At 42.4% G+C, this 26,567-nt stretch overlaps 1 protein-coding gene across 8 annotated transcripts in view; it reads left to right on the top strand.

Moving 5' to 3' along the window:
- The window catches only part of LYPD6B (LY6/PLAUR domain containing 6B), a 132,933-nt gene that overhangs the window by 67,563 nt on the left and 38,803 nt on the right, over positions 1-26,567 (top strand). For 4 of the 8 annotated variants that reach the window (XM_033947082.1, XM_033947083.1, XM_033947081.1 and 1 more), the window contains one exon: positions 18,786-18,910. The exons of 3 other annotated variants lie outside the window; for them this stretch is intronic. The gene's annotated coding sequence lies outside the window, so the exon portion shown is untranslated. Of the gene's footprint in view, positions 1-18,785; positions 18,911-22,476; positions 22,516-26,567 lie in introns of those variants that run through there. One more of the 8 variants, XM_033947088.1, reaches the window with a different exon arrangement.

Here is a 26,567-nt window from a genome sequence, read left to right as displayed (position 1 = left end):
TTTGCATAAGAACATAAGAAGTGCCATCTCCGGAACAGATCCTAGGTCCATCAAGTCCGGCGATCCGCACACGCGGAGGCCCCGCCAGGTGTACCCTGGCATAGTATTAGTCCCCATAGCACTCTAAGCTTCTCATAAGAGATGCGCATCTAGCTTACCCTTACCTATGTCACCTTAAGCCACTCATAAGGAGGTGTGCATCTAACTTACCCTTAAACCCTAGAACGGTGGATTCCGCAATTACCTCTTCTGGGAGAGCATTCCAGGTTTCCACCACTCGTTGCATGAAGCAGAACTTCCTGATATTTGTCCTGAACCTGTCCCCCCTTAGCTTTAGTCCATGTCCTCTTGCCCTTGTCACATTGGACATTGTAAATAGTTTTTTATCCTGCTCTATTTGGTCGAATCCTTTCAGTATTTTGAAAGTCTTGATCATATCCCCTCGCAGTCTCCTCTTCTCAAGGGAGAACAATCCCAGTCTCTTAAGTCGTTCCTCATATTCCAAGTTCTCCATGCCCTTTATTAGCTTAGTTGCTCATCTCTGCACCCTCTCGAGTACTTTTAAATCCTTCTTTAGGTATGGAGACCAATGTTGGACGCAGTATTCCAAGTGTGGTCTGACCATCGCTCTATAAAGCGGTAGTATTACTTTCTCCAATCTACTCGTGATTCCCTTCTTTATCATGCCTAGCATTCTATTTGCTTTTTTCGCTGCCGCCGTGCATCGCACCGACGGCTTCAGGGTCCTATCGATTAATACGCCCAGGTCCCTTTCCTGTTCGGTTTTTCCCAGAGTTGCAGCCATTTAAATTAATTAATGCAGGAGCACCTACCACCTCCTATTTGGGAGGCACTGAAAGCTCATACCGTGTTTCCCCGAAAATAAGCCCTAGCTTTTTGGGGAAAGGTCTTAATATAAGCCATACCTCCGACAATAAGCCCTAGTTGCCAGCGGCAGCAGCACTCCCCCTGCGACCCTTCCATCTCTCCCACCCATCTGAACCCCGACCGCGAGCCCAAAATATAGTACCTTATAACAAATCACATCGTCGGCAGCACAGGCCCCATTGTGGCTTTTTCACACCCGGGCATTCTGTTTCTGCGCTGGGTGGAGGATAATTTATATATATATCTGTGAACAAAGATCCACCTTTGGAAGAATTTTATCGGAAAGAAATATAAAAAATTATAATTATAATTATAGAGCTTGGAAATAAGGAGGGAAAGTTTCGAGGATCGATGATTGAAACTTGGAATTGTTAAGTCTTGACCTCGAGATCTATTTATACGTGTTCAAGCTGGTTTCTGAGATCCTCAACTACCCTGCAACACTGCTCTATGCTTGAGTCTATGGGAGTTTGTTTTTTTCTGTGAATGATTCCTTTTTGATCCCATATACCATCTTTCAGAGTAATTAGTGAGTCATTGAACGCGCCAATGATACGCGCGTCAATGAACCAGTGAGTCAATGATACGCGCCAATGAACCAGTTAGTGTGGCAGTCATATCAGCATGCTAGCTGAATAGCACATCCATGTTCATTCTCTGCCTCTTATTGAATTGGTTTTTGAAGTGAGTCGTTTGTGGAGCTTCTACACATCTGTACATTCGGATTGTGTAGCCTTTCCACTAGCAGGGACCCCTGAGGAAGGCTACCTTCGAAACACGGACCGTGTTGGGTCCAACATTCCCAGCGGACTAGGTCCTTAAGGTTTTTATGTGGATTGTTAAGTTGATTTTTTTAATATATATATTTTTTAATAAAGTCCAATTCAGGAACATTGTCTCGCCACAGTGTTTTTTTTGGTTTCTCAATCTCTGCCCCTGACATGGCCCCCTCAAAAAAAAAAAAAAAAAATCTATCACACATTTAGCTCCTATAAATGGCAAAACCAATGCAGAATGCTTTTAGTGCATCCTGCGTTGGGCTACATTTTTTTTTTTTTTTTTTTTGCATTAAGCTTAATATAGCTTAGTACAAGGGCCCCTTAGAATGAAGAGTTTAATCCAGGGGTGTATCCATGGGTGTGCCTATGCTAGCCTCAACCTTGCCGCTTGTGCCTCAGGCCCACCCAGCAGCCGAGCACATCATTTGCATGGCCTTAAAGAGGCAGCACGGAAGAACAGTCATATAACAGATGTGATACTCGTGATATCAGCATAATACAAATAAAACACTTTAATATGTGCCTGATACAATCACAATGAATTAAACCTTACCTCTCCTAAGGCTTTTCAATTGCTTGGAAACCTTTTTTTGGAAAACACTTATCCCAAGGGCTCGCAGTCGTTTACTGAATGGTTGATAATTTTTCTTTCTGAGAGAATTTCTTGTAGTAGGGGAGGGTGGGTGGGTGGAGTGGGGGGGGGAGGCGTTTATGCTGGTCCATAAAAAGAGCATGCTTCGAATTGCTGGTACATTTTGTATCTGTTTTCCGTTTTTTCTGTATTGACACAAGATGTTAACGTTGTTGTATTTGACTTGGTCAATACAACTTCCTTAAATATAAAAATGATTTAAGGGGTAATTTACTAATAAAATTGGCTCTGCCTCAGAGTGCATGCCAATAGCTTTAGTTTTTTTTCACACCCTTGATAAATATCCCCTTAATGTTTTTGCTATTGGTAACTTGAAGACCAAATTTTATATGCGGCAAAGGTTAGAGAAAGAGCCAGCCATCTGGAGACCACACTCTGCACCAAGACTTAAATGGCAAAGTATCTTGGTGGTAGCCAGGGGGAAAAATGTCGGTCCTAGGATTTGTGAGTCTGTTGCTTTTCAGTGGTATTAGCTTAAGTAGGCTGACGCTGTCCATAAAAGAAAGGCTGAGAATAGATCAGTGGAATTTTCATTATTCCACAGGGTCATTAAGTTGTCGGGGTTTTTTTTCCCCCTGTCATAAACTTAATTGCTTCCTCTGTATCTTGATGGTAGTATACAGTAGTTAATTGTTGGCTGGCACATGCTGTGTAAATCAGGGTGACAAATTCCTTTTAGATTGCAAGCTTACTAGTCAAAATTCAGGGATATCTGGTGGAAGCCTTCAGGAACCCTGTGCTGCATTATTTCATGTAATACACAACCTAATATTTTATTGGATTATATGGTGCTCGTGGCTCATCTGATTAGTTTTGTGTAAATTCTACTCTCGGGCTAGTTCTATGGAATGAAGCAGTTTCAGAAATGGAAAGGGACATTCAATAGAGGACATGCTCTTTCCCAGTTTGGAAATTAAATTAGGGCATTTAGCAGCCTGAAAAGGTAACAGAAGCCTCAGGCATACACTTATAGTCTGGATATAAATTCATGTCAACCATTCTGAGCTCCCTTGGGAGAACAGTATAGAAAATTGAATAATAAATAAATAAATTAGAAGATATTTTTATTTAAAATGACCATGTTTTCTTTTCCTGGAAGTACTAAGTTGAAAGTGGCATGGTAGTGACTGCCTGGTATGTGTTGTAGCAGACTGTGTACATACCATGCTATGCCCATTTGATAAAGAACGCCCTGAAAGACTTCAGTTCAAACACTGTGGCTGTGTAGCAGTAACTGACTTAATCTGCTCCAGGAAATATGCCACAGAGTAACTGGGGTTCGATTTTCTGATTTTAAACAAAGAATACATTTATGTTATTACAAGGTTCCACATGAACGACTACTTTGGAAGATTGCGAGTCATGGAATCGAGAGTGAAATACTCACGTGGATCAAAAACTGGCTGGAGCATAGGAAACAGAGAGTGGGGATAAATGGACAATACTCGGACTGGAAGAGCGTCACCAGCAGGTCTCGGTGCTTGGACCCGTGCTCTTCAACATCTTTATAAATGATCTGGAAATTGGTACAACGAGCAAGGTGATTAAATTTGGGGACGATACTAAGCTATTCAGAGTAGAGAAGACGCAGAAGGATTGCGAAGATCTGCAACGTGACATAAACATGCTTGAGAAATGGGCTGCGATATGCATGTGAGGTTCAACATGGATAAGTGTAAGGTAATGCGTTTCGGTAACAAAAATCTCATGCATGAATACAGGAAGTCCGGGGCAGTACTTGGAGAGACCTCCCAGGAAAGAGACTTGGGAGTTCTGATCGACAAGTCAATGAAGCCATCTGTGCAATGTGCGGCGGCGGCAAAAAGGGAGAACAGAATGCTAGGAATGATTAAAAAGGGGATCACAAACAGATTGGAGAGGGTTATCATGCTACTGTATCGAGCCATGGTGCGCCCTCACCTGGAATACAGCGTCCAGCACTGGTCGCCGTACATGAAGAAGGACACGGTACTACTCGAAAGGATCCAGAGAAGAGTGACTAAAATGATTAAGGGGCTGGAGGAGTTGCCGTACAGTGAGAGATTGAAGAAACTGAGCCTCTTCTCCCTTGAAAAGAAGAGACTGAGAGGGGACTTGATCGAAACATTCAAAATACTGAAGGGAATAGACTTAGTAGATAAAGACAGACTGTTCACCCTTTCCAAGGTAGGGAGAACGAGAGGGCACTCTCTAAAGTTGAAAGGGGATAGATTCTGTACAAATATAGGAAATTCTTCTTCACCCAGAGAATGGTGGAAAACTGGAATGCTCTTCTGGAATCTGTTATAGGGGAAAACATACTTCAGGGTTTGGACAAGTTCCTGCTAAACTGGAATGTACGCAGGTGAGGCTGAACTCATTTAGAGCACTGGTCTTTGACTTGAGGGCCATCGCATGAGCGGACTACTGGGCAGGATGGACCACTGGTCTGACCCAGCAGCGGCAATTCTTATGTTCTTACATTACATTGGTGTCTTATATCCCACCAATACCTTTTAATTCTAGGCGGTTTATAAAAAGAATTGGCCTGGGACCGGGAACGGGGAGGGGGCATCTGGTGGGTGGCAGGAGGGAGTCGGTATCCCTCCTGCCGTTTGTTTTGGGGGGAGGAAAGTCGGGAGTGGGACCGATGGCTGGAGGGAGTGGAAACTCTCTGCCATAATTTTAAAGCGCATCAGGCATCGTTGGGAGGGGGCACATTTTTGTTGGGTTTGGGGAGGGGGGAAGGGGTACTTGTTGTGAGAGGATGGGGAAGCTTTTTTTAAATTTAAAAAAAAAAACAGGCTGATATTTTGCGTGTGTAAAACACGTAAAATATCTGCCCGATCAAAAATTTTAAAAAGCTAGCAGAAGCCCTGACAGCAGTGACAGGAGGCTGCTTCTCCTGTCACTACTGTCAGGGCTCTGCCCCAACTCAGTCGGTTTTGAGTCGGAGTTCGCATGCAAACAAGATCGTGAATCAATTGCTATTTTAAAATCGGCCAGAAATTGGCCAACAGTGATTGAATCGCTATCTTTTAGTGAATCTGGGCCTAGACACCTTGGAGTTGTGTAGTAAGTGCTAGAAAAAGTGGAAACAATGGTGCAATATTTCATAGCTGTAGTAAGCTTAAAGGGATTTGGGGGAGGGGGTTAGGGAAGCCACGGTAAAGGGGGGGAGTTAAATCAAATACTTGACCCTTTTCCCCTTTAAAAAATAAGAAATAAAATATAATGTATCTATTAAAAATGTTTATGGCTATTTAAAATCTGTTCCATAAAATGTTTAACAAAAAATTACAATTTTGAAAAGAAAGATTCCAGTTTTACAGACATAAGCACTAAGTATACACTGCTGCATATGTTACATGGATTTTGCTGTTATGAGGAATTACATGTACATTTGTACAATGTGGGTGGTGTCCTAGAAAAACAATATTTATTTCACTCAGAAATAAATGCCAGCACATAAACATAGATGATACCTCTTATTAGACCAATAGAGGTAGTTACAGATCTTTTCATTTTAGAAATGGGTGTGTATGCCTTTGAGTTGACCACTGGCACTTGGCAACATGCACAGTGAGGAATCCACCCTGTGATGTTTCAAGGCAGTAGTTTGTCATTGCCTTCTCCTGTGCAGTGTGTGACTCCACTGTGTTGCTGCTGCCCAACATGGGGCCCTAAAGCCTACAGCCTGCTTGGCTGGCCCGGACCTTCTCTCCAACGTTAGAATTGACATTGGGGGGAAGGCTTGTGGGCCGGCAGCATGCAATTGCTGCACACATCTGGCTCTTCCCAGAGGTGCAGCAGCAGTGGAAGGTAATTAAATGGAGCGGGTGGGGGGCAGTGGCGGACTGGGGAGGAAGAGGAATCGGCGGTGGGTCGGCTTGAGGGCAGGCAGGCTTTGGTGCAGCTTCAGGGGGGGAGGGAGGGAGGTAGAAGGGGGGAGACAAAGACTGGAAGGCAATGAGGGGGACATAGGAAGGAGGAACATAGGTACTCGGGACATAGGAATGAGGGAGGGAGGGAGAAAGGGGGCACTAACCTGGGGCATAGGAATGAGGTCTTGAGGAGAGGATGCATGCGAAAGAAAGAAATATTGGATGCAAAGTCAGAAGTGCAACCAGAGACTCATGAAATCACCAGACAACAAAGGTAGGATCAAAATGTGACCGTTTTGAGAATTTATATCTGTTGTCTATATCTTGCACTATATTTGGTTTTTTTTGCTATAGTTGTTATTGAGGTGACATTGCATATTTTAAAGTCATCTGCCTTGACATCTTTGAAAAACCCCCCGAATATAAATGATAAGTAACATTTTCTCTTCGTACAGTGTGCTTTGTGTTTTTTAAATTTTGTGCTTACCATTATGTATTAAGAAGATTATATTGTGTGTATATGAAAAATGGATGGAAGAAATTGCATTACAATTAGTACTATTATTATGGGGATGGAGTTTGGGTGGGTCTGGGGTGGAGTTTGGGCAGGAGAACTTGGTTGGTATTTGTTAGACTTAGGGGGTACATGGCTTGAAAGGGTTGAGAAACACTGGCATACAGCACCTGATGCTCCCCCATCTGGGTACTAGCCAGGCCTGACCCTGCTTAGCTTCTGATAGTAAGAGTGGGTCTACCCAGGGCAGCCAGGCTATAGACCATTTAAGAGATGCACAATTAAATATGGAAAACATTGCATGAATATACAAGTTAGTTGCTTGTTGGAGGATGTGCTTGGGTTGGTTTCCAATCATTTTTAATTGTGTTTTGTGGCAGGAGAAAAGGTTTAGGGGACAATAGCAATTGAAAGTTTAGCCATAAATCCTGTATAAACATGTTGCTTACAACTTTGGCTGACCTTTATTTCTTTGTGTAAATGGGGACTGCCACAACAATCATACCTATCTTTATCCAAAGGAAAGGTTTCTTAATACACCACAGATTCTTAATGGCTCTGGTGAAAAAAATGAGACCTCTGTATTTGTGTGAGGTTGTTCTGAGCATTACACATCATACCCACTAGAATTGCATAGGGACAGAAATCTAACCCATCCCCACTCGCCTTCCCTGAAATCTAACCTGTCCCCACAAGTAACCTCCTCCCTCCCCGCCCATACCATGGATGGCCATTGTCGATGGTGCATCTAAGTCCGACTTTGGATGTCCTGAGAAGTGCATCCAAAGTTTGGATGCCGAAAATGTCCATTTTTGAAACTGCTGGACATCCATCTTTTTTTTTTTTTTGAAAATTGCATATTTGGATATCTTGGCCGTCAGGACGTCCAACTTTAGGATGCCTAACCTGTTTTGTCAAGTTTTGCTCACAAAAACATCCAAGTTCAAAACATCCAAATCAAGACGTAAGAGGGGCTACCGTTGTATGGACTGGCCACACAGACATGCCAACCGAAAAATGGGGCAAAATAGAGGACACTGCTGTGAACTTCACATAAAGGGTACCAGAAGTACATTTCACCATAACCCCTTTATAATGAAGGTGAACCTGCACTCACCCAAAAACCTACTATACCCACCTATCTACCACCCAAATAGCCCTTATGACTGCAGGTGGCACCTATATGGCAGTGTAGTAGAATTTTGCTGAGCTGACACATTCTACCATAAATGTAGTGTTTAGAGTAGCTAATGGGCCTGGGTTCTCCTCTCTATGGCTCATTAGCCCACAGACCAGGCTAATTAAGACACCTATGAGGTGCTCTATTAGGGTTTCCCATACCAGGTGCTGCTGTTCTAGAGACAGTATGTACAGTTTCATTCAGATTTTTGGGAGGGGGGGGGGGGTCAGTGACCACCAGGAAAGTGTGGGTTGGTCATTACTTAATCCCTCCAGTGGGCATCTGGTCAGTTTGGATATCTTTTTAACACTTCAATGCTTTTAAAACAGGTATAGCTTCAGACATTTAAGTTTCATCCTGGAAGTCTTGGGAAAGGTTGGATTATTGCCTCAAGATATCCAAGTCTAAGCCTGGTTAAAGCCTGCCTATAACATGCCTCCAACATGTCCCCCTTGAATTTTGGACACAGAGTAACTAGGAAGCTTAGCAAGACATCCAGTATGTACGTTTTAAAAATTGGCACTTGAATATAACATCCAAGTGTTGGTTTATGCAGTTTTTTTGGATATCTGCATTTTTTGAAAATGAGTCCCATAACCTTCAGAAGTAATTATTTCATTTAATTATGCTACTGAAGTACATTAGAGGTTCTGGCAAGGACCAGTTTCCAAGGTATCTATTCTTCCCAATTATCATATTCAAAGTAGCAAAGACTTGAATGTTAATATAAAATATAAATATTCTAGCTAATGAGGATCCCCAAGCTCTTTCGTCTGAAGATTTCCTCTAAAGGTGGCCAAAACTCCCTTTTACCAAGCTTGGCAGGCATCATCATCAACCCTGAGCCACAGATGCTATTCTACCTTCCTAACCAGCATTTTCTCCCTCTCTCTCCCCTCCCCACCATAAAAGCCTGAAATCTCCCAGTCCCTTCCACTCCAACCCCCCTCCCCCCACTATTATCGTGTCTCTTCTTTCTTCCTTCCTGTCCAGCATTTCTCCCTCTCTCTTCCTTCTCTCCTCCTCTCTCTGTACATCATCCTCAATCCCTTCTGTCCTTGGATCCAGCATCTTCCTTTTTCTCTCCTCCCCCTCCTGCACAACATTTTTTCCTCTTTCTCCTTTACCTCCATGTCCAACATTTCTCATGCCTCCCCTCATGTGCAGTATCTCTTGCCCTCCCCACCAGTGCCATACCTGTTACTCCTTCTTTTGCCTCTCACCAGCCCCATGCTGCATCTCTCCCACCCTTCTTCCCTCCACCACCATGTCCAACATTTCTTCCTCTCTCATTTTTCTCCCCTATGCATCTCTATCTCCTGCCTTCCTACCACCATTTCCAGCAATTCTCCCTCTCTTCCCACTGTACAGCATCATTTTATCTCTCCCTCCATCTCACTCCATGCCTCACAATTCTCCCTCCTTCCTTTCCCTCCTTCTCCACACCCATGTGCAACAATTCTCCCTTTCTATTCCCTCCCCTACCTGAACATCTCTCTTTCCCTGCCTCCCTTCTACCCTATATCCCAACAGTTCTTCTCTCTCCCCTACCCTGCCCATTCAGCATGTCTCACTCCCTCCTACCTTCATGGCCAACAATTCTCTCTCTGCCTTCTCTCCTTCTCTTACAGATATCTGTCTTCAAAAGGCCATTGGCAGCAGTTCCCAGAGGCTGCCAATGGTTGACCCAGAAGTCTTCTCTCTTGTGCGTTCTGCCCAAACACATCAGAGGGAAGGCTTCTGGATCAGCTGTTGGGAGCATCTAGGTACCACTGCCCGTAGCCTTTTGGACAGAGAGCAAATGCAGCTGTGCTGAATTGTTTGAAGGTAGGAGGCAGCAGACATCTTGGAGGACCTTTATGGGGCACCAAGAGGCTTGTACAGTCCTGCAGGAATTCCATAGGAACAACTTCTGTGCCCATGGGATTCCTGTGTCTCTGGAGGGTATCCCTGTTTTGCAGAATTTTGCCTGCTTGTACATGATATCCTGTGTGTTACCTTTTTTTTTTTTTGTAAATATTTTAGGAGGGGGCTGTCATAGGTACAGAGTGAGCATTCCTGCATTATCTAGCTAGCATGTTATGATTGGCATTTGGTAACTGGATAATGCAGAATTAACACAGGAGCATTGAGGGGCTGATTTTGTATGCGGCGGTGCCGCTTGTCAATCACAGCCAGGCGCTGCTTTCAGAATTGGAGATATCAGCACTTAGCAAGGACCCCAGGCACCGGAAGTGTAGGCCAGGCTTTTACAGGCCTATATTTCTGGTGCCTAGGGTACTTAAGAACATAAGAACATAAGCAGTGCCTCCGCCGGGTCAGACCACAGGTCCATCTAGCCCAGCAGTCCGCTCCCGCGGCGGCCCAAACAGGTCATGACCTGTCTAAATCATCAGAAGGGGCCCCCATGCCACCTTGGTTTCCTGATGAGTCTTATCTTCCCATCGAAGTCCTAGCCCTCCGGTCTTACACATGCACGACCTGGTTGGGTTTCTATACTTTCTCAGTATCCCACGATCCCTTTATCCCCCAGGAATCTGTCCAGTCTCTGTTTGAATCCCTGTACCGTACTCTGCCCGATCACTTCCTCCGGTAGCGCATTCCAAGTGTCCACGACCCTTTGGGTGAAGAAAAACTTCCTTGTATTTGTTTTGAACCTATCTCCCTTGAGTTTCTCCGAATGCCCCCTCGTACCTGTTGTCCCCTTCAGCCTGAAGAATCTGTCCCTATCCACCCTCTCTATGCCCCTCATGATCTTGAAGGTCTCTATCTAGTGTCGCCTAGTGATGCTGAAGCTTGGCGCCGCCCCTAAACACACCCATTTCTTCGATGTCATACCATGCTATGGACCTTGGTGCCGGTCCCGGAGGCCACCTAGCATTGCCTCATTTTTTTGTTTTCATTAGATTTTAATTATTTTTTTAAAGGAACAAGCAATTATTGCGCCATTTAGAACCAATTAAAATCCTTGTTAGTTGCTGGTAGGTACAATCCAGGTGCTTGCTAGCAGCTAACTTTCGGCAGCTTTTTGAGAATTCGGGCCTTATTGCCTGCTAAATAGGAGGCAGTAAGTGCTCCTATGTTAATTTTTTGCAGGTACCTTGTGTTAATGACAGCATTAGAGTTAACTGTATAACAAGCCAGTAACATTTAAGCAGATTTCTCACACTGAATATTGGTCCCATAGTTTTGTTTTGTTACATATGGAGCTAGAATCGCTGGACAGTGTTGTTCTGTCATTATCTGATGCCCATTTTTGAAATAATAACCTTTTCCCGTGCTGTTAATTTTTTCAGTAGGGAGTCACTTCAGATGCCAGGTTCTGGCTCAGTTTAAGGAATGGAGCCTTTTCAGTTTTAAACTTTTTGAAAATTAGCAATGTCCTATATAACAGAGATTTTTTTTTTACATTTATATTTTCAAATAATTTTTTTTAGCTGCAGACCACGAAGTTACCTTCTTTTCTAGTTTAGCTTAGGCTACACGCTGAACCATTTTCATGGCTTGTTTTGTCTCCTTTTCTGTGTAAAGTGATCCTTTTAAGATAAAGTTAGCTATGGGCTTAGAAAGCCTGAGAAGTAATTCCTTTTAAAGCTGAACTGGATTGTCTTCCTTAGGGCCATATTGCCTTTTAAAGGTATCTTTTGAATAGAGGTTAATGTTTTGTTAGGTTAAACATAAAACTTAAACTCAGATTGACAAGGCCTGTTGAAAAAAAGACATGTTTCAACCAAGGCACAGTAGTGGATTTAGCACAGCAATATATGTATATGATATAATAAATTGGTATATGACTAATGTAACCATACGTCCCGTTTTGAACGGGACCGTCCTGTTTTTAGATCCCCTGTCCTGTTGTCCCCAAGCACAGCTTCAGGACGCCGAAATGTCCCGTTTTCAGAGAGAGTGTCCTGAAGCTGTGAGTGGGGACAACGGGACAGGCGATCACGGAGCCTGGGATCTCTCCCTGCTTCCCCGCTGCTGACGCAGCAACAGGGTCAGGTGAGGCAAGTGCAGTGACTTCACAAAGGCCAGCCCCTTCAGCCTTCCCCCGACGTCAATTCTGACATCGGAGAGGCAGTTCCAGGCCAGCCAATCGCTACCTGGCTGGCCTGGAACTTCCTGTCCGATGTCAGAATTGATGTCGAGGGAAGGCTTCTGGGTCGGCTGTTGTGCAGTCGCTGCACTCGCCTTGCCTGGCCCTGTTGCTGCATCTGTAGCGTGGAAGCAGGGAGAACTTGGCGGCGTGGGGGGAGGGAGGGAGAGAGAGAGAAAGAAAGAAAAAGTTAATGGAGTGTGACGGTGGTGGCTTGGGGGGGGCAGAGAGAAAGAAAGAGTGAAAGAAAGAAAGGATGCGCAGTTAGAAGGAAGTGCAACCAGAGACTTACCACACAACAAAGGTAGGAAAAATGATTTTATTTTCAATTTAGTGATCAAAATGTGTCAGTTTTGAGAATTTATATCTGCTGTCTATATTTTGCACTATATTTGACTATTTTTCTATAGTTGTTACTGAGGTGACATTGCATATTTTAAAGTCATCCGTCTTGACCTCTTTGAAAACCCCCTGAATATAAATGATAATTAACATTTTTTCTGCATACAGTGTGCTTTGTGGTTTTTAAAAATTTTATGATTACCATTATGAATTAATAATGTGTACATGATAAATGAATTAATAATGTGTACATGATAAATGAATGGAAGAAATTGGGGGCTGGACTAGGGTGGGATTGGGGGCGAGGCTAGGGCAGGATTGGGGGGCAGGACTGAAAATCAGTAGATGTCCCGTTTTGATCAAAAAAATAAATGGTCCGTTATATATGACCACATTCAAATGAATTGATTTTTGACCACTCATTGAACATAAATACAAATTTCCAAGAGTGCCCCCCCCCAATAGTCATACTCTCAGTACCTAACAGAAGCTCTTCCTTGGTAGTCCAGTGTCTCAGGTGGTAGCGGCCCTCCTTTGCGTCTGTTTGGACCTGGGCCTGGATCCAAAATGGCTACCATAACCTCTTAGTGAGCTTATACTCTTTTCAAAAAGTACAAAGTGAGAGACTGGGGAAGTTGCTAAGTAGCATGTTATAACAAATTGGAGGAAATACTTTTTCACCCAATGCATAATTATGTTCTGGAATTCATTGTCACACAATGTGGCTAAAGCAGTTAGCACAAGTAGGCTTAATATAGGTTTGCACAAGTTCCTGAAAGAAAAGTTCATAAACCATTATGAATGTAGGCTTGGAGAAATCCACTGTGTGCTGAAAAAGCCCAACCAACAAGGGAATGACATGGAACCATTGAAACTTACAAGTTATTCCACATATTCACCCCTAAGTTCAACACACTTGGTACATTTTGTCTGAAGTTTCTGTAAACCTTCCAAAAAATACTTTGATGTCTGGTCATTGAAATACTCTGCTGCTGCAAAAACCTCCAAATTACTAAAAAAAAACTGTCACCCTTTAAAACTCTTTTTAAAGTTTGAAGACAGAAAATAGTCAGATGGAGCAAGATCTGGTGAATAGGGTGGATGGTCTATGCACTGAAACCCTAACTGCGTCAAAACATCCATGTGAGCAAGTGCTTTGTCATGCAAAAAGAAAGCTCCTTTCCACAGCTTCCTTCTCCTTTTTCTTTCGATGCCTCCTTTAATCACAGAGCAAGTTTCAGTAGTATTCTGTATTAACCATTAGAACAAATGCTAGGAAGTTCTTTTTTACCCAGAGGGTGGTGGACACATGGAACACGCTTCCGGAGGATGTGATAGGCCAGAACTCGGTACAGGGGTTCAAGGAAGGTTTGGATAGGTTCCTGGAGGATAAGGGGATAGAGGGGTACAGATAGAACTTGAGGTAGGTTATAGAAGTGGTCAGAAACCACTTCACAGGTCGCGGACCTGATGGGCCACCGCGGGAGCGGACCGCTGGGCGAGATGGACCTCTGGTCTGACCCAGTGGAGGCAACTTCTTATGTTCTTATGACTCTTGGAAGATAGTCATTACAACATCTTCCTGATCCCAAAATACTGTGGTCATGACCTTTCCTGCTGACTTTTGAGTCTTGAATTTCTGTGGCGTTGGAGAACCTGAGTGTTGCCATTGCATGGACTGTTGTTTTGTCTCCAGATCATAGTGGTGTAACTATGTTTCATCAACAGTAACTAGTCATTCCAAAAAGTTGGCACCAACTTGCTGAAAATACTGCAAAATCAACTTGGAAGTGTCCACTCAACGTCATATCTTGTCAGCATTCAAACAATTTGGCACCACTTGGCTGATAGCTTCTGTATACCCAGCTGCTCATAGATTACACACCCAAGTTCCCTGGATATTTGTAGTGTCTCAGCAATTGTCATAGCCGATATTCACCGATCTACCCAAAATTAGGTTATGGACAGAATCAAAAATTTCAGGAGTTGACACCGTTTGAGGCCTCCCGGATCTTGCTGTATCTTGGTCTCAAAATCTTCATGCTGAAAGTTCGTACACCACTTCTTCACGGTGGCGTATTTGTCGCTCACTGTTTGCATCATACATTCATGGGTTTCCTTTGGAATTTTCTTCTGCAGGAAAAGGAACTTCATGACAGCTTGGAGTTCCACACTTGAAAATTCTGTATTTTTCACTGGCATGGTTCAATCTGTAACAGTGTCAGAAACCTAGCATTATGATTCCGCAAATTGGCACTGTGCAAAATAAATAACACTCTTTTCAGCTACAGTGTCAAAATAATGCTCAGAATTTAGAAAGTTAGTTTTACCTTTTGGGATCTTACTAGATATACAGTATGCTTCATGGATGGGCTACTGTTGGAAACAGGACACTGATCTTTATGGCCCTTTGGCATGACCTACTGTTGCAATTCTTATGTTCCTATGTCTTGTAGAGGACTTAAGTCTGATTACTGGGTTGTCTTCAATTTTCTGGACTAGTCTAGGTTGTGTTTTCTGCAGAGGCAGTGTTTCAGTGACGCCTTTGGACTATACTTGTCCTTTTAAGGACAATTTGAAACCTCCTTAATATGCCCTTTCCTACCCTCTGTTTATCCCTTCTATGTTCTATTCTATGTTCTATTTCCTCTTGTTACAGTTCATCTAGTTAGTTCATCTGTCGTACTACCTTTCCCAACTGATGTTTGAATTTACTAATTCCGCTATTTTATATTATTTTAAATGTACCTTATGAAATGCTCTTTTATTGATGTACACCGCCTAGAAGTCTGATTAAGCAGTAGAACAAATTTTTAAATAAACTTGAAACTTCACAGGACCAAGGGGTATGTATGAGAGTTCTAGTCTTTACACAACAACAGTGTAGAGTGGATGATTTTAAAGGCACAAAATGTCAGGTTTTGAAAGGAGTCCTGATGCATGGCCTGTGCGCCAGGACTATTGCTGTGATAGATGGTCGGAGTGAATTGGGAAGAGATATAAAATCGGGATATAAATCCAGTCTTGATTCCAGTTGAACTGGAGACTTAAAGAGGGAGGAGGAAAGTGCTGAGCTCCTGGGGAAAAAAAAACCAAAACAAAATAAGAAATTTGAAGCTATGATGTATTTACTAATGGCGAAATTAGGGCAAGGCCGTTAATTTGGAAAATGGGAAAATTAGCCATTTTCAGCTGCGGCAATAATGGCCTTAGCACGTGTGAAAGACTCACGTAACGGGCACACTAAGGCCACTTTTGCTGCAGCTTTAGTAAAAGGGCCCCTTAGTGAACAGTACTGAGCACTTGCTTCTCATTGTCAAGAATACCTTGCAGTCTGCTTGTTCAGGGCTGTTAATTATAGAGTAAATATAAATTATAGCTTAGTAATCAGAACAAAAAGACTATGGCACATTTAGATATGCAACTGAAACCATATATTTACATGGGTAGCGTTTATCACCTTAAATGATTGTTTATGTTTAGCTGATGTTTAAGAAATACACACAGTAACGGTTTTGTTCAATGAGGTTTCGTCAGCGTAATTGTTGGCACGTGCAGCTGTTTCCTTCTCCACGTTTGCTGCTTTAGAGATGAATCCCGTGCTCTTATGCTGCTCGTTGACTTGGGGTTTTAGATAATTATCAGGCCTTCTAGAGCCCAGCTAAAATTTGTTGGATTTTGGCAAAATCTAGGAGGAGGTTGTTGGAAGGTCTGTCAGAGCTGTGGCAGCGTTGGTGAAAGAACAAGTGTGCGCTTGCTCTTTATGTAGCGCTTACGGATAATCTGATAGATTTGTTTTGCGCAGTGTAATAAAGGATATCGTTCCAAATCACACTCAACCGTGTCTTCAGCAACAGTAAGCGAAGCATGCGTATTATGCTAACAATAAAATAAGAACATAAGAATTGCCATACTGGGACCAAAGGTCCATCAAGTCCAGCATCCTGTTTCCAACAGTGGTCAACCCAGGTCCCAAGTACCTAGCTGGATCCCAAGTAATAAAACAGATTTTATGTTGCTTATCATAAGAATAAGCAGTGGATTTCCCCAAGCCATCTCAATAATGGCCTATGGACTTCTCTTTTAGGAATTTATTCAAACTTTTTTTAAACTCCACTAAGCTAACTGATTTCACCACATTCTCTGGCAACGAATTCCAGAGTTTAATTACACGTTCTGTAAAGAAATATTTTCTCTGGCTTGCTTTAAATCTACTAGCTTCATCGTATGCTCCCTAGTCCTAGTATTTTTGGAAAGAGTAGACAAGCGATTCACATTTACCCTTTCCATTCCACTCAGGCCCAAATTCTGTAACCAGCGCCTAAAGTTAGGCACCTATTTTGGAGGCGCCCAACTAGATAAGCGCCTATCTAAATTGAGGAACAAGCTCAATTAAGCTTTTTAATCAGCATTGATTGAAACATAGGCGCCTATCAAGAAAGAGCGATTCTGTAACAAGGTGCCTCTAAAAATTTAGCCGGCCTTCAAAAAAATAGGCGCTATGCATATTAGGCATGGGAGTGGCTACATGCTAGGCGCCTTCTTACAGAATCCATGCTCTTAAGCATGCTTAAGCGCTCACCTAGAGCTGGCCTATTTATTGGGTGCCTCCAAAATAGGTGCCCAAATAGGTGCTGTTCAGCGTGATTCACTAAACAGCACCCAATTTTACTTGAATTGCGCTGAACAGTGCCTAATTAGGCACCTAACTTTTGGGCGCTTCTTATAGAATTTGCCATTCAGTGTTTTATAGACCTCTATCTTATCACCCCTGAGCCTTCTCTTCTCCAAGCTGAAGAACCCTAGCTGCTTTAGCCTCTCCGCATCGGGAGGTCATTCCATCCCTTTTATCATTTTTGTCGCCCTTCTCTGCACCTTTTCTAATTCCTCTATATTTTTTTTTTTGAGATATGGCGACCAGAATTGCACACAGTATTCAAAGTGCGGCCGTACCATAGAGCGATATAAGGACATTATAACTTTTTCATCTTCGTTTTCCATTTCTTTCCTGATAATTCCTAACAGGGTTGAAGAGCATCAGTCAGATATGGATGTTTTATATTTTTAACCCAGTATTTTGTTGCTTTTGTTGAATGGTGTTTTATATAACATAACATAACATCATGCTTATTAACTGCGTAACCAGAAGTTCAACGCGGTTAACAAAAGATTAACTAGTTAGCCAGATACTTTGAAGAAAGTTAGGTTTTCAGCAAAGTTCTAAAGTGTTTGTAGGAACAGGCTTTATGTAACAGCGATCAAAATTCTTTATCGTAGGAGGCTGAAATGCTGATGTATGATTCAAGTATTTCTTACTTTTACCACCTTGGAATGATGGAAAAATAAACAGGGCATGTGATTTTCTACTGGTTTATTATATTTAATATGCATATATTTATTTATTTCGATTTATATCCCGTCCTCCCCTAAGAGCTCAGAACGGGTTACATTCACAGTGCTAAATCCACTTGACGTGTATTGTAGCTACCCACACTGTCGCAAACGGGCTCACAATGTAGCTAAAATGCCTTTGAGAAAAACATCAGTTAGATAAAGATAAATAAAAAAGAGGAAAAAAGATAGAAGACCACGAGAGAAACTTAAAGCATGGTTAACAAGGAATCCAGAAGAAGAACGAAATCATATAGGTAAAGTAGTGTCTAACAAAATAAATATTATATTCAATAACATAACATAACTTTATTCTTCTAGACCGCCACAATTTAATTTAATTTAATTCTTATATACCGCTAATAACCGTGAGGTTTCTAAGCGGTTTACAAAAATGAATGCATTAAAAGATACAATAAATAAAAATAAATAAGATAGGTACATAAAATTCCCTAACTGTCCCAAAGGCTCACAATCTAACTAAAGTACATGAAGAGACAATTTATGAAAAATAAAGATAAAATATAAAGATAGAGATAGAAATGAATATTCCACCAAGTAATGAATAAATAAATTTAAAGATAGAATTAAAAATAAATAAGTAAAATAGATAAAAATAAGTATCAAGAGAAATAAAAAATATATATTTAAAGTGTTCTAGGCGGTTTACACAGAAGAGGGCTGGACAATCAGCGAAATACAATTAATTAAAGATACAACAGAATTCCTAAAATATTCAATATAAAATTTTGATTAACAATGATGTCCCCATTTAGGAAATAAATTTATAATAATAATAACAGTTTATATACCGCAGGACTGTGAAGTTCTATGCGGTTTACAATGATTTATCAAACAACGCTGACTTGATTACTTTTCTAAATGCACCATATGACAACATAGCTCCACCAATATAATTATCCCACCAGTGCATACAGGTTTATTATATTTAAATTGACTCCCTGTTTGTAAAAACATTAGCTTTGAAATGCTAGCCATAGTGTTAGCTATGTTTATTATTCTGGTTTCCTTTGGAGAACCTCTCTGAGCTTTTACTTTTCCATGTGTCCCCTCTTACAGGTGCCGCATGATCCCAAACCCAGTTAGCGTACTGTAACAGTGCAAGAAGTTGTCGTTGGTTGCACACAATGGTGCCTTTATTTGAGAAACTGGGATAGAAAGCAAACATTTCTGTGTTTGAAAAGGTAATATAAATCTAAATTCCAAATAATACTGTACTGTATAGAGAGTGTATATCCGTGGGTTAACAGAGATCTTGTTTAGTAGGAAAATTACATTGCATATCTGGGACCTCATTACTGGAACCCTTCTTCTACCTCAACTACATAGTGAGCTGAACTGGGACAAATATAAAACCAGATTAAAAATTTACTGGTCGATATTCAGTCTACAGAGGTCAGCATTAGCTCTGGATGGTCAGTGCCAGGCCATGTCTGAGCATTAGCACTGAATATCTGGAGCTAATTCTTCCTATGGAAACCACTGGAGAGCTCAAGCGGGTCCCAGATAATATTCAAGGCAAGACTATCATAAGAGTTTCTAGCCAGGTCCTCACCTCTCAACCATAATTTCAATTCCCCCCTCCACCCCCTCTTAGAACAGCATAACACTCCTACCTTCTGATCTTTCCCCCCCCCCCAACCCTCTGGAAGAGCATAAACCTACCGTCCAATCTTCCCTCCCACTCTCAAGGAATATCAAAGCTTATCTTAAAGTTCCCTGGTGGTCTATGAGTAGGGTTACCGTATTTTGGGTTGCAAAAACCCTGGACACATGGCCCTTCCCCGTTCCACCTTCGGCCCTGCCCCGTTCTATTCCAGCCCTGTTCCATTCTGCCCCCAGCCCCACCTCACAAAGTCTCCTCTCTTCTTCCCTGACAAGCTCCGGTCGTGTCTGGAGGGCCTGGAGCATGCACATATGTGCGCGACATCATCCGTGCATGCTCAGAGGCCCTCCAGGTGTGGCCAGAGCTCATCGGAGCTTTTTAAAACTCGGACGAACTGCCGAGCTTTGGAAAGTCTGTCCGGGCACTTGGACAGTCCTCTAAAAAGAGGACAGGTCTGGGTTTTCCCGGACGTCTGCTAACCCTATCTAGGAGGGTATACAGGCAGGAATGATGACCACTTGCTCCTGTCTGGCATTGCTGCCTCTTCAAAATGGCTTCATGACCTCTAGCAACGGTCTTGTGTATAAAAAAGGGATCTCAGTCTAAAATATCACAAGGGTGTTGCTAGAGGTCATGGAAGCCATTTGGAAGAAGCAGAGGTAACAGGGCATCGATCCTGCCTGTGTGCCCCCTATGCCACCATGGAGCTTTAAGGTAAGCCTGTGGGGGGCCTAGGGGGCTGGATAGGAAGTGGTGTGTGTGGAGGCCTTCAGGCCTGCTTTATTTTTTCTTCAGGAGGAAAGGGGGATCTTTCGAGGAGGGGAGGTATATGCAGTTCTAGGGCTAAGAGGGAGGATTGGAAGGTTTGGGGGTATTTAAGCTGTCCCAGAGGGTAGGAGGGAGGATTGGAAGGGATGTATAGAGTTCAGTGGGTGGGGGGAGGATGGGAAGAAGAGGGCAGCCAGAACTCCCCTGATGCTACTCAGAGGTTAACCAGGTATTAGCCAATATTCAGACTGGTGCCTGGTTACCTCCATAGCTAAAGTTAGGATAGCCTTTTTGCTGCTTGCTTAACTGGTTAATGGTTTGAATATGACTGTTAACTTAAAGTCCTGGCTCCTCCCAGGCTCTGCCTAAACTTTTCTCATGGACTGCTCTGGCACTAATTAAGCAGTCCATAGAATAGAGGGGGTAAAACAAAAAACAACTTTTTCTCTCTAGTCTGGGAAAGTCAAATATCTCAAAACAATAAGCAAAAAAACAGAACTCTATATCAAGAACTCTTATATACAGCTCAAATAAGTGACCATATGAACTTCTTCAAAAAGTTAACGCTCAGAGACCATGAGCTGCCTAATACTAGCTGGCTAAGTGCGATATTCATCATTTAACTGGCTATGGTTTAATGCATATAAGACTGACCTTTTTGTGGTCATATGTAACCTGGCTAGTTAAGTGCTGAATATTGGCACTTAACCAGCAAGTCCAACTCTGCCCCCAGAATGCCTCTCAAATAGTCAGGATTTTGTTTGACACTAATTGTTTGTTTTCAGTGGCACTGACCAATTAAGTGGTTAGCCCTGAGCAGGTGATTTAACAGGCTAGGAGCCATTTCTAGATGGTTAAATCACTTTGAATGTCGACCCTATACAAATTTAAGTAACCTAAATGCAGCCCCACTCCACCTTAGGCTTCCCCCAAACAGCTGAGTCACTGAGGTCCGGATTCTACAAATGGCGCACTAAGCTAGATGGCGGTAGGCACAGTGCTACCATTCAACTTAATTGGCTTAATTGAGTTTAAATTGGTGTGGTAATTGACCGTATCATTTACAATCAATTACTTTCTCATTAAATACAATGGAGGCACCTCCAGCAATGGCGCCGTTCTTCCGACTGTGGATGCCTAAGGCCACAGAAGGCATGACTGACACTGGAAGTGGTCTTTAGGTGCCTTCATAGTCGCGATTAATTAATTCATTTAATTAATTCATTTTCTATCCCGTTGTCCCCAAAGAGCTCAGAACGGGTTACAGGTTGAACATACATAATTTCAGTACAAGTTTATGATACAAGTTTTTATCCTGGCTTGATACATACTAGGATCTAATATTAATATACATAATACACAGTTTACTGGTTTCAATTTGCCATAGTTATCCTTACGGTGCAAGGTTTTCAGTTCAAGTTTTATCCTAATTTGACACAGTTACAGTGCATGATTTTAAAATACAGGTTATCCTTATGTGACACATACTGGTTCTGATACCAATATACATGTCAAAGATAGGCACCAGAAATGTAGGCCTTTAAATCCCTGGCCTACATTTCTGGCACCTATCTTTGCCATGGCCACGATTCTCGAAACGGTGCCATTGTATGATTGGCACACGATCGGCACTGCTTTTATAGGCGGTTACCATGAATCTGGCCCTGACCCGCCTATGTGTGTGCCCTTTATAAAATACACACAGACCCCCAACTGAGTATACACAAAGCTTAGAGCAGGTGTAAACTTTGTCCAACAGCATTTGTGTGCTTTTGGAGATTATTCTAAGCCTCATTTATCAAGACACATACATGCATATGTTGCCTTTTTAAAAAGAAAAAAGTGCAATTTTTGCTTTTATTTTTTTGTACATTTTCTTATAAAATTACTCTCTTTGTGGTTTACTTAGGGCTCCTTTTACAAAGGCGTGCTTAGCGCGCGCTACAATATCGCATGCGCTAAACGCTAACGCCTCCATAGAGCTTGCGTTAGTATTTTTTGTTTAGCGCGTCACGTTAATCTTTAGCGCACACTAAAAACGCTAGCGCACCTTAGTGATATTTGGCTCTATTCAAAAATGACTTTTCTATGTTGTGTCCATACAAAAAAAACAATCTGTTAGACTATAAACCTTTTTTTTTTTTTCCAATATAGTCTAATGTGAAGTACTAGGCGTGGGCCCTGTTATTTACATCTACAGTTCTCTGCTGCTCAGACAGATAACTGTCGCAGTTGTAGGAGGAGACCTTTTGTTTCTGTAAAGAGGGCTGTTCTCACAGAACGTTTCCTCTCTTGCTTAAATATTGGTATGGAACCAGAGGTCACACCTTCACAAGTTCAGACCAACCATCAATCTCAATCAAAGTGAAGCCATAAGAGCGCTGCGGGCAAGGTCTATGGAGTGGCTTTCCCCAGGTCAGTACTGTTCGTACCTGAAGTCATTGTCTAAGTTCTAGGAATAGAGGGAAGATAAATTAGCACCTGGATTTTATAGTCTTCAAAAGCAGATTGTTCTGCCATATAATCTGATTTCCTTTGTAGTTACCCAATGAGGTTGTTCTGCATGATTAGATTCGATTGTAATCTCTACCAAGTAGGAACTATCTCTTGTGTTTAGCTGTAAAAGTGCCACATATGCCAAGTAACGCAAAGTTATTGCTAATAGTAAGACTGCATAAACTTTTCTGTGCCTTCTGGAAACTTCTATGCTGGAAAAGGACATGATGATTAATTCCTGATTTTCTTTCCCAGACTGTGCCTTTCATTAATAAATTGTTTAATACGAGTACAATATGTGCCGCTGCAGTGCTTGTTAAATCACTGAACTAAAATAATTAAACACAAATATTTCATTTTCATTTCTTAATCTCAGTGCCAAAATACATTTGTGTACTAGCAGCCAAATACCGGGCAATGTCATCCCAAAATGTCATTTCAATGCTACTAGGCATATGCAGGACTGTACATCAAGCAGGGAATAGACAGTCACTGCTCAAAAGAGCTTACAATCTAGTTACGACAGACAAACTGTGCAAAAAGGTGCATCTATGCGCTGAAAATTAATATTGGGAAACATGCATGAACCAAAGTCGGGCAGCAGAGGGTCGTGGTAAATGGAGCTCACTCTGAGGAAAGGGGTGTCACCCTTAGCTCATCAGTATATGAACCAAAGGAAGTGCTTTTTAGCTGATCCTCCTCGGCATATGTTGCCTTTGCCTCCTTGTGCATTTGCTATCATATTGGCGCAATCCTCCTTGAAGGTTTCTGGACTTAAAATGCAGATGTCGGCACTGATACCAGGTTAAGGCATCCTCTGAGGTGGCTGTTGTTGGTGCCTCATAGTGTGTTCAGTAATGCTCAGGGCTGGTGTTAGACATGCTGGGGCCCAGGGCAGAAATTAAGGAGGGGGCTCCCCAAAGTCTTCTCCTCCCCACCCACCAAATACCCTCCCATCCAGCATATCTCCCTTTTTCTCCTTGCATATTTACAGATGAGGGGGGGGGGGGGCACAGAACCGAGTAGAGAGAAGGGAAGGCCATCCCGGCCCACAGGGGACCCCTGGAGCTGTAGGGCCCAGTGTTTGACCCCCCCCCCCCTTATGTTGCTGCATGGTGAGTATCAATTCTATAATGGCATCTGAGTACCCAGATTCTATTACAGAATGCTAGCATAACCATGCACACCCTACATTTTGCTGTTACACCAGCCATAGACCTGACATAATTGTGGATGTCTAAATGCAGTGTAACTCCATTGCATATATAATTGGGAACTCTATTCATGCTCCTCCCATGTCTGTTCTCTTACATTTGCACATAGTAATTCTTGCTTGTACCCTTATAGAATAGTGCTTAGAGAGCTATCATGAATAAGTACTGCTTTTTATACATATTGTGGTAAAATCTGGGAAAAAACTACTACAGAACCAATTTCAATGGGGTGAAATGTTTCAGGACCTTCTCTGATCTAGGACTAACTTAAGCCTGCACCCACCAGGTGTTACTAACCAGCCATTTATAATGAGCACTCTTATTTCTAACAAAAGAGCTCAAAGACATACCTTGCTAGCATTGGGGCATTTTTCAGAGGTCTTTTTCTTCTGGTACTGTTACATTCAGGGTGAGTACATTGCAGTACACTATATACAGTTACAAATTCCTTTTCCCTTGATGGGAGACTTCCTCCTGATCTCCACCAGCTCAGTCACTCATTTGTTCTCTTCTACCTTGGAGAACAAGGCTTTATAAGAATAGTTCATTCACTCACAATACCATATGCAAATGAACCTTCTTAACTTGCCTTCCCCTGCTACCATTTGTCTTGGCTGGCAGGTACTTCTTTGTAACAAAATAGTCCTTCACCCCAAATTGTCTATATCCCAGTACTGCCAAGACTCGCAGGCTGCTTACAAACTGGATATCAGCAGACCTACTTTCTCTATTCCAGAGGGGCCTTTCTCCATCTGTGGGCTCAGTCAGTTCCTTCCATCCTTCCTTCCATCGCATCAAGTCCGCCTGTTTTTATCTAGGGGGTTGAGAAAATTCCAGAGCAACTCCTTCCAGAGATCTACCCCTGGATACCTCAGGAACCTTTTTCTGGGACTTCCATCTTCTCTGAGCAAAAGGTTCTATGTCATACTTCCCTTCCTCAGGAGATTCTATGCCAGGTTTCCCTCCCCCCCCCCTCTAGTTTCCCAGTGTTCCCAAGGATCAACTCCTAAGCCTCCTGGGAAGTGTAATTCTTACTGAACACAAGTCTGGCCTTCCCTAGTCCTTCTGGAAACAGAGCTCCCCCCCCCCCTCCGTGTACTCTGGGCATATCTCACATCTATATCACCCATCTCTGGTCTTTGAGCTCCCTCCTGTGGCCATGCCTTATATAACAGCCCCCCTCCCCCACTTGCCTGTCACAATATACACATGCAAAGGGGCTCTAATCCGCAGAAGCCTAGTAATAGAATTGCTCTTTATGGTCTTGACCTTGGGGCCGTTGTGTGAGCGGACTGCTGGGCAGGATGGACCATTGGTATTAAAAGTACTAGAAAAGTACAGAGAGTGCCGATGTGGCTCAGAGTGTTCCTCCTTAGTGCAGACCTGAGCAGCTTGTGCCTGCCCTGTAACACTATTGAAGAGACTTCGACCAGACAGTATTCATCTGATTGCATCAGTTCAGACTTCAGGTCATCCTCTTTATTCAGAAAAGCCAGCAGTTTAGATTAGCACAGTTCATGAAAAGGCTGCTCTAACACAAGAAATTCCGCACATTGATAGCGTAGACACAGCGCATGTGCTATCTTGTTCTCCTGTTGACATACAGACACCTACATAACAGCACACTGATCATCTACCTTAGGAGTCTTTCTCATCTGCTTTGATGCTTCTACCACCGTGCCCTCGTCTGTCATGTAAGAGACATTCAATTCATTTTTTAAAGACTAATACAAGGAATGATCATCCAGGCAACACCAACAATCTAGTTTAACATCTCCCCAGTCAATTAATGTTCTCTTTGAAGAGCTTTCTACCTTGGATTCTGAACCAGAAGAGGGTCATTTCTCCTCTTTCACCCCATTCAGAGCTTTGAGAATGCCATAGAAGATTGATTGATTATTTGTTTATTAAACGGGGTGATATAGCCATTGATGCAGAAGGCATGGTGGTTTCCAATGTAAACACAACATGGAGAAAGAAACATGAGAAGACAGACAAAAAAACAGTTTGTGAGTGAGAGAGGTTAGGAGAGGATAGATGCAGCCTTCATTCCCTCAGACCCATCCCATCAACTCAGGGGTGATATGATAAAGGTCTATAAAATACTGAGTGGAGTGGAAAGGGTAGATGAGAATCATTTGTTTACCCTTTCCAAAAATACTAGGACTAGGGTACATGCGATGAAGCTACTAAGTAGTAGATTTAAAACAAACGTCAGAAAGTATTCCTTCAAACAACGTGTAATTAAACTCTGGAATCTGTTGCCAGAGAATGTGATGAAATCAGTTAACTTAGCAGGGTTTAAAAAAGGTTTGGATAAATTCCATAGACCGTTATTGAGATGGCTTGGGGAAAACCACTGCTTATTCCTAGGATAAGTAGCATAAAATCTGTTTTACTACTTGGGATCTAGCTAGGTACTTGGGACCTGGGTTGGCCACTGTTGGAAACAGGATACTGGGCTTGATGGACCTTCGGTCTGTCCCAGTATGGCAATTCCTATGTTCTTAATTATTCTTTAGTGACCTGGTAGCCAGCACATAACTCCATTTATATATTGACCAATAGAAAACATGTCATTTTTTCAGTGGATACTGTATGTTTGTTGATATCAAGGGCCTCTTCTATCAAACTGTGCTAGCAGTTTTTAGCGCTGCTCCTGACACTCATAGGAACTCTATGAGCATCGGGAGCAGTGTGGGCCATTCAGCGTGGTTCTCTGCGCTAAAAACTGCTAGCGCAGTTTAATAGAAGAGG

The sequence above is a fragment of the Geotrypetes seraphini genome, chromosome 5 (genome assembly GCF_902459505.1).
Source record: "Geotrypetes seraphini chromosome 5, aGeoSer1.1, whole genome shotgun sequence".
NCBI classification, from domain to species: domain Eukaryota; kingdom Metazoa; phylum Chordata; class Amphibia; order Gymnophiona; family Dermophiidae; genus Geotrypetes; species Geotrypetes seraphini.
This window is presented reverse-complemented; position numbering and strand designations above follow the sequence as displayed.